The sequence below is a fragment of the Equus asinus genome, unplaced genomic scaffold (assembly GCF_041296235.1).
Source record: "Equus asinus isolate D_3611 breed Donkey unplaced genomic scaffold, EquAss-T2T_v2 contig_235, whole genome shotgun sequence".
Lineage (NCBI taxonomy): Eukaryota > Metazoa > Chordata > Mammalia > Perissodactyla > Equidae > Equus > Equus asinus.
Window position 1 is genome coordinate 13339 of NW_027224889.1, and position 8239 is coordinate 21577.

General features: G+C 56.5%; 1 long non-coding RNA gene across 1 annotated transcript; it reads right to left on the reverse strand.

Annotated features, from left to right (window-relative positions):
• Window positions 1–805: 805 nt before the first annotated feature.
• Window positions 806–5842, reverse strand: LOC139043439 (uncharacterized). The gene is made up of 3 exons (XR_011500530.1): window positions 5469–5842; window positions 3167–3567; window positions 806–1293 (listed from the first exon to the last, which is right to left on the reverse strand). It is a non-coding gene; the product is annotated as an uncharacterized lncRNA (long non-coding RNA).
• Window positions 5843–8239: the final 2397 nt, after the last annotated feature.

The following is an 8239-nucleotide window of genomic DNA, read 5'->3' on the forward strand; positions in this document are numbered from 1 at the left end:
AGAGCAGTCCGATGGACAGCGTGGTGCTTTTCCCAGCAGGCAGGCAGGTGAGAGTCACCCCTCTAGAAGGTTTCCAAGCCCCGTTCCATTCTCAGAGGCAGCTCCTTTGGCCATCAAGGAGGCAGGCGATGGGGGTGGGGGTGGGGATGGGGATGGGGCAGGGGCCTCTGTCCCTCTGTCGCGGTAGAAATGATTGGGAAAGGAGGGACGATGGGCGTAGGTCGACCATCCTGGGCGGTGGTGCTTTGGGAGCTTTTTCTAGAAGAAGGAGCGAACGGCGTTCCCTGGGAAGGGAGGAAACCAGAGGAGGTCCCCCTCAGACCGACCTGGCACGAGAAGGACACACACTCTCTCTCTCTCTCTCTCTCCCTTTTCTTCCTGACTTGAAATCAGGAGACAAAACTCCCCTGCCAAAGGGGCCCTCCCAAAACGGGGAGTGAGGAAGACCTCCTTCTCTTCACGGCTGAAGTTCTCCCTGCCTTTCCTGGACGGGAAGGATAGCACCTACGCCCGCTGCCGTCGGTGACTTTTAGTCCCCCTGGAGAGGAAGAAATTCTTTCCCGTGGCCGAACCCTGGCGGTTCGTTCGTGCTGCAGAGGACGTGACCCTCTCTGACACACCCAGGAACCTCCTCGCTCCGGGTCGAGGAGAGGGAGTTCTGTTCTGTGGTTTAGAATGGTGCTTAAAAAGGGATGTCGCTTACAAAGGGTCCTCGTCCCCCTTCCTAAACCTAAACGGACGGCTCGGCTCGGAGGCGTGAGATACGTTTCGCATCCTCCTCGTCGTCTTCACTCAAAGTTTTATTGGAGTTTGGAAGATTTTATTTTTTGTCTTTCCTTTTTCTCCCCAAAGCCCCCCGGTACGTAGTTGTGTGTTCTTCGCGGTGGGTCCTTCTAGCGGTGGTATGTGGGACGCCGCCTCAGCGTGGTTTGATGAGCAGTGCCGTGTCCGCGCCCGGGATCCGAACGAACCGATGAAACACTGGGCTGCCTGCAGCGGAGCGCGCGAACTTAACCACTCGGCCACGGGGCCAGCCCCTTACTGGATTTTCAAAACAACTCCGGGGGCCGGCCCGGTGGCGCGGCGGTGAAGTTCGCACGTTCTGCTCCGCCGGCCCCGGGTTCGCCGGTCCGGATCCCGGGCGCAGGACCCGGCACCGCTTGGCGAGCCACGCTGTGGCAGGCGTCCCACCTGGAAAGTAGAGGGGGATGGGCACGGATGTCAGCTCAGGGCCAGTCTTCCTCGGCCGACAGAGGAGGATTGGTGGCAGATGTTCGCTCAGGGCTCATCTTCCTCAAAAATAAAATAATAAATCGATTCGATAAAATGTCAAATAACACAACCGCGGGATCACGCTTAGAGTCACCCTTGGCCCGATGATGCCACTCCCCACCCCCCCCACCCCCCTGCCCCCCACCATTTGGAGGTGCCGTCAGTGGGATTCGTTCCTGTTTGTCCATCTTTCTTCCTCTTTTTTTTTTTTTTTTTTAAAGACTGGCACCCGAGCTCATTGCCAATCTTTTCTTTTCTTTTTATTCCTCCTCCTTCTTCTTCTTCTCCCCAGAGCACCCCAGTACCTAGTTCTATATTCTCTTTGAGGGTCCCTCTGGTTCTGCCGTGTGGGACGCCACCTCAGCGTGGTTTGATGAGCGGTGCCGTGTCCGAGCCCAGGATCCGAACCTTCCAAGCCCCGGGCCGCTGAAGCGGAGCGTGCAAACTCAACCGCTCGGCCACGGGGTCAGCCCCTCCCTCCCTCCCTTCCTTCCTTCCTTCCTTCCTTCCTTCCTTCCTTCCTTCCTTCCTTCCTTCCTAAGGAGGAGGAGGCAGGCACTGTGTGAAGTCGCCAGTGAGTCTGTGGAAAGAGACGGAGGATTTCCCATGGGAAGCCGGGGCGGGGGACACGGACCGATGTCGTGCGAACTTGAAGGTGAAAGATCAAAAAACCCACACACGCCTAGAGCGGCGGGTTGCCCGTTAGGAGTTTGCTTGCCGGGCCCATAACGCAGGGCTCATCGATGAGCCAAACCGTCCGTGATCCTCAAGCAGTCTAGTAGGGTTAGAGAAAGGAGGGGGGCACTCTTTCTGCCCCAGATGAGGCGAGTTTCTCAGACAGCCACCCTGCCCCAACATCTTCCCTCCCTGCCTCCCGGCCCTTGGTGGACTGCGGCCTAAGGGTGGGGGAATTGAAGAAAGCCGTTCAATGGAAAAAAGCCCGAGGCCATGGGAGAGAGCTTCCTGCACTTGAATGAAGCCCTGACGCCAGGCCCATCGGAATGAATGGGCCTGACCTCCCCTCCCCCCTCCCCCCTCCCCCCTCCCAGGCTGGCGACTCGGCAGTGGAAGGCTAGGGGTTTCTTCCGAAATGGTGAACCGGCCCCCTTGTCCACAGGAAAACCACACACGGGTACAGCCTAGGCCGGATCTCAGGGTACAGCCTAGGCCGGATCTCAGGCCAAGTCGTCAGGGTGGCAAGATGATGGCGGATGAGAGGAAACTTGTTCTGGGACCGCACCGCCCCCCCCCCATCGCCTCTCTGGCTGAGAAGAGGGCTGGGGAGCGGTGAGGGTCAGGGGGAGAGTGGGGGCGGGGCCGGGACAGGGACCACCGGGCAGTAGGACGGGAGTAGCCCTGAGGCCTGCCTGCCTGCTTCCTTCCCTGCCGGCGCAGGGCTGAGAGAGGCACGGGGCACGCTGGCTCCTGCCCCTTCACTCATTCGGGAAGCCTCCTGTTGTTGCTCCTGAGGTGCCGGCTGCGGTGACAGACAGAGCAAAACTCCTCTCTCTGTCTATTTCTTCAAAGGCCCGAGTCTGAGCTACGACAGATTCCCCTGTGGCTCAACCCGCAACCTCCCATCCTGCCAGACCAGACCCCTTGTCTAAAAACCTCCACTGGAGGAGCTCTTCCACCTGACTCGGAAAGGAAACACCAGCCCCGCCTCAGCCTCACACCCACCACCACCACCACCACCCGCCCCCCCCCCCCCGCCCCACTCTCCTCCGGACCCAGATACCTAACAGAGGGAACAAAAATCCAAAAATCCTGCTGCTCTCCTTCTACCACCTCCACTTCAGAAGAGTCAGTCTCCCCCGAACACCTCAGACTCTGTGACTTCCCGCGGCCTCCCTTTCCCCGTCCCCATTCTCTCCCCGGACGGGCCCCATCTTACACTTGAACGACAGCTCCACCGCTCGGGGCAGCTGGACACGATGTCCCAAAGTGGCCCGGACGGTAGCCTGGTCGATTCCAAAGGACCCACGCACGCAGTCGGCCATAAACGTGGTGTGGAGATCGTGGACGTTTGCGGGCCTCTGATGAAATCGCTGCTCCGGGGACCCCGGCGTCTAGGACCCGTCTTCTCCGTGTTCTTCACACCGTTGCTCCTGGGCCGGTTATTCTCTTCCCTCTCACTGACCTTAACGTTTTGTCTCTGCCATTGAATTTTGACTGTGCGAATGTGACTTGCCGCTGTAGGGCTGCGTGGATCTCTCAGGCATCCTGCTGTGCCGTGCGGGGGGAGGGGGGGGAATCCTTGGTGGGTGGGTCGATAGACGTCCCTTTGGTTGTGCCCTGGAGGGGAGAGACAGAGGGGACGACTCAATCCACCACGAACGCTGATGTCGCTCCGATAAACCTGTAGCGGTGATTCTAGTTTATGGCCCGTGTCCTGAAAATAACTTCCCGAAGGGCCAGCCCGGCGGCACAGCGGTTAAGTTCGCACGTTCCGTTTTGTCAGCCAGGGGTTCGCAGGTTCGGATCCGGGGTGCGGACGTGGCGCCGCTTGGCGAGCCACGCTGTGGTCAGCGTCCCGCCTATCAAGGGGAGGGGGATGGGCACGGATGTTAGCTCGGGACCACTCTCCCGGGGCAAAAAGAGGAGAATTGGCAGCAGGTGTCAGCTCGGGGCTCGTCTTCCTCGAAAAATAAATTAATTAAATAAATAAAAACAACTTCCCAAACCTCTCTGATAACTTGAAGCTTTGAAGTTTTGCGAGGTGAAATCAGGTGATAAAAAAGTCCACGGACGGGGGCGGCCCCGTGGCCGAGTGGTTAAGTTCACAAGCTCCCCTTCGGCGGCCCAGGGTTTTGCCGGTTCAGATCCCGGGCACGGCACGGACACGGCACCGCTCGTCGGGCCGTGTGGAGGCGGCGTCCCACATGCCACAACTGGAAGGGCCCTCAACTAAGATAGACAACTATGTCATGGGGGGGATTGGGGGAGAAAAATCGGGAGGGGGGAAAAAAAAACAGAAACGGAAGATTGGCAACAGGCGTTAGCTCTGTGAGGGCCGATCTTCCTCACCCAAAAACTAAAGTGAGATGAAATCAAATAAAGCGAAGGAAAAGATAAACCTATGAAATCCCATGTTTCTAAAAGTGGCCAAGTGTTTAGAAATTGGCCAAGCGACGGAATGCTCATGGGAAGGACAGTTCCTAATTGCTGGCTTCTTAGTTTTCACCAAAATTAAGGTTCGTGAGGGTTAAAAATCTACTTAACAAATGCGATGAAAGCCACTAGGCCGGCCCGGTGGCGCGCTGGTTAAGTGTGCCTGTTCCGCTTCGCCGGCCCGGGGTTTGCCAGTTCGGATCCCGGGGGTGGACGTGGCACCGCTGGGCGAGCCACGTGGTGGTAGGCGTCCCACATATGAAATAGAGGAAGATGGGCACGGAGGTTAGCTCAGGGCCAGCCTTCCTCGGCAAAAAGAGGAGGATTGGCAGCAGTTAGCTCAGGGCTCATCGTCCTCAAAACAAAACAAAACAAAACAAAACAAAAAGCCACTAAAAGTGAATATGGGAAACATCTTTGTGTTCAAGGAAAGTGAGATGGCTGCCTTCAGGCAAGAGGGCCTAAAAAGTAAAGATCGTTTTGTCTGTGAAAAGGTGATCAAAGTTTCATGGGGAAAATAATCTGAGAAAAAGGCCTGTTCGTGGTCAAGTGGCCTAAAATTGGAACGAGTGGACAGATAGAAATGGCGAGCGATAGGATCTATGGGAGTCTATGAGGAAGCCATTGGGTGTCGGCCTAATTCGGCCTGACAGTGTTTTTCGAAAAGGGCCTGACGTGGCCGTCGAGCACGCATCGCATCCTAGATCCGCTTTACACATTTCCTACGGCAAGAACCAATGCCCTTAAGGGAAAGGAGCAGCTTCCCCGTGCTCGGGCCTTTCCTTAAGGAGAGGCATCTTTCCTTAGGCTAGGAGCGGATGGTTGCGCTCACCTTTGACCATCCGGCTCCCCTGTGACCACCCAGGCCCAGACAACAGACCTGCCACCCAGCAGTGTCTGTCGATCGCTGTGCCGACAGAGCAGTCTCGCGACTATCATCCAAGGGACCTTTCGATCCTATGTGAAACGTCCTCTCTGGGGGTCTAGAAGCACTCTGTACACCCCACTTCCCGGGCACCCTCTCTTCCTTCGGGAAGAAAGGCCCCGGGCCACAGTCCTCACATTTTAGCTCAGAATAAACGCACCCCGATTTTCACGGATAGATTGGTTCCGGATTATTTCCGTCGACAGAATGGAATCAAGTCAATGAGTTTCAAGATCGGAGGGAAGCTGATGCAAAATCAGAATTTGTTTTTCTCACTCCCGAAAGGATACTTTTCTCTAACTTCTAGTCTCCTCCTGATAAAGACATTGGAAAAGGTTTCTCTTGACCTCTGAGGGAATCGACACCAAAGACAGAGATCCTCCATTTTGTCAGAATGATTTCCTAGGCCTCCAATGGAGGAGGCCTCCCTCGGACGGGAGCTCAGCTTTTGTTTTGCAACAGTTTTCCTCTCTCTGCTTGCCTTTAACATCTCCTTTCCCGTTCTTCTTTTTTGGAAGGGAAATACGTGCACCGCTGGGGAAAAAAAAAAAAAAAGAATTTTCTAAATGACCAAAGAAGATCTACGACTGTTGTTATTTTGGTTTCACGGAGCAGTTCCACGTCCACATTTACTCCATTTTAAACACCCACACACACTCACAGCACGGCGCTGTGAGGATGTCCCGGGGAACTCGATTTGTGGAGGGAATGGCTGTGAGGTCTCTGCCCCCCAACCCCCACCATTTGGGTGCTTCTGCTTGTTGATGAGGACGGGAAGCCCTGCTGAAATCCATATTCTTATCACCACACGTGCATCTGCACCCATGCTCCCCCCCGTGTGTCGTCTTTGGGCTTTGCTGTGGCCCCGTGCGGAGGGAGACCTGTTTTGTGTTGTAAACTTTTCCGCGGCCAAGCGGCTCGGTCCTTTCCTCTACGACTTGTGGGCTCTGTCTGTCCGTCTGCCTTAGAGAGACCCTCTGGGCCGGAAGTGACAGGCTGCACACAATTCCTGACAGACTGCGGACAATTCCTCCGTCGTCACGGTCCTTCTCTGATGACGTGCATGGTTTCGGTTTGACAGCGACCCCCACCCCCCACCCCGCCGTGATTTTCTAAGTCCTCCCGGGAGCCCGGGAAGTGCTCGGGCCGCTCCGGGAAGCGGGGGCCGGCAGCCCCGGCCTGCCCCGTGGCATCTCCGGGGACTTTTCCACCTCTGTCCGCGTCAGCCAGCCGGCAGCCCGCGCCCGGCCCGGCCCAGAAGTCACGTGGGGAGTCTGTCCCCTTCCTGGCAAGCCCACCCACCCCACCCCCCTCCCCGCCGATTTTCCAACACCTCCTTCTGCGCCCAGGGTTGCCCTGTGCTGCCTGGGAGCTCCGAGGTGGACACCCTGGGGCCTCACGTGGTGACCTCCCGCCCGCCCCAAGCGGGCCCAGAGAGAAAGAGAGAGAGAGAGAGAGACAGAGAGAGACAGAGACAGAGACAGAGACAGAGAGAGACAGAGACAGAGACAGAGACAGAGACAGAGAGAGACCTGACCCGGCGGTGGGCTCAGGCTGTGCACTCTCGCTGGCTGGTGACCCGGTTCCCTCCCGCTGACCCCTCCGCGCCGGTCGTTGGGCGCCATCTGGCGGCCGCTTTTACAGAGTGGCCCTCCTCCGGAGCCCCGGCGACATGAGCAAGGGATGGGACTCGCAGGACGTCTGTGTGGTTTCCAGTGTGGGGCTGTGTGGAACAGAGCTGCTAAGAACATTCATGCCCCGGATTCTGTGTGAATGAACAGGAACGTGGCCGCAGCCCCCACCCCGCCCCCCGCCCCAGCCCCCGGGAGTGGTGGGAGTGGTGCCCTCCAGACCACCCTCGGGTTGGATGCCTCCCTCCCTGGAAGGACTCACGGGACTCCACAAAAGCTGACTTCCTGGAGGTCCAGCGGAGACCCCCAAGGCCCAAGGCCCCCCCCCCCCCCCACCCACCCACCACAGATCACTGTGGAAGCCTTAACGACCCAAGGCTCCAGCTACATACAGACGCTCTTAGGAGGCAAGATACACCAAAGGCTTATGTAGGTTGCCACTTTCGGTGGTTGTTTCCGCGGCGTGTCAGTTTTGGAACCCGCCACGCCCTTTTTCACAGAGGCCATACCGTTTCCCTTCACCACCAGTGAGGCGTGAGTGACTGACTTGGCTTCTCCGCGACCTGACTAGCAGTTTGATCCTGTTCCGGTATTTGGAAGAAGGCAGTCTCACCCATGTGTCCCCACAATGTCTCCCTCTAATTTTCTCACTTGCTTTTCCAGGGAACAGCTCACATCTTTTCATGCGCTTATCGGTCATCCATGCATACCTCCTCCACCCCAGGTGAAAGTGCCTGCTCTGTCTATTGGTCTTCCATTCTTTTTGTATTTTTCAGTGTTGATTTCCCCCGGGTCTCCACTCCATTGTGGGTTTTGTTTTTTGTTTTTTGTTTTTTGTTTTTTTTTTTTGCTTAAAGATTGTCACCTGAGCTAGGCACTGTTGCGCTGCTTCCTCAGTTTCAGAGGGTACCTTTTTCAGGGTTGCTTTTTGACCGGGTCTCCTCGCCATTGTATTTTTTTATTTTTTTTTTTTTGCTTAAAGATTGCCACCTGAGCTAGCCTCTGTTGCCCATCTTCTTCGGTTTCAGAGGGTAGATTTCTCAGTGTTGCTTTTTCGCCAGCTCTCCACGCCCTTGCGTCTTTTTTTTTTCTGCTTGAAGGCTGCAACCTGAGCTAGCTTCTTTTGCCCATGTTCCTCAGTTTCAGAGGGTGGATTTCTCCGTGTTGCTTTTTCCCCAGGTCTCCACACCCTTGTGTGTTTCTTTGGCTTAACGATTGCCACCTGAGGTAGCCTCTGTTGCCCATCTTCGTCCGTTTCAGAGGGTGGATTTCTCAGTGTTGCCTTTTCGCCAGCTCCCCA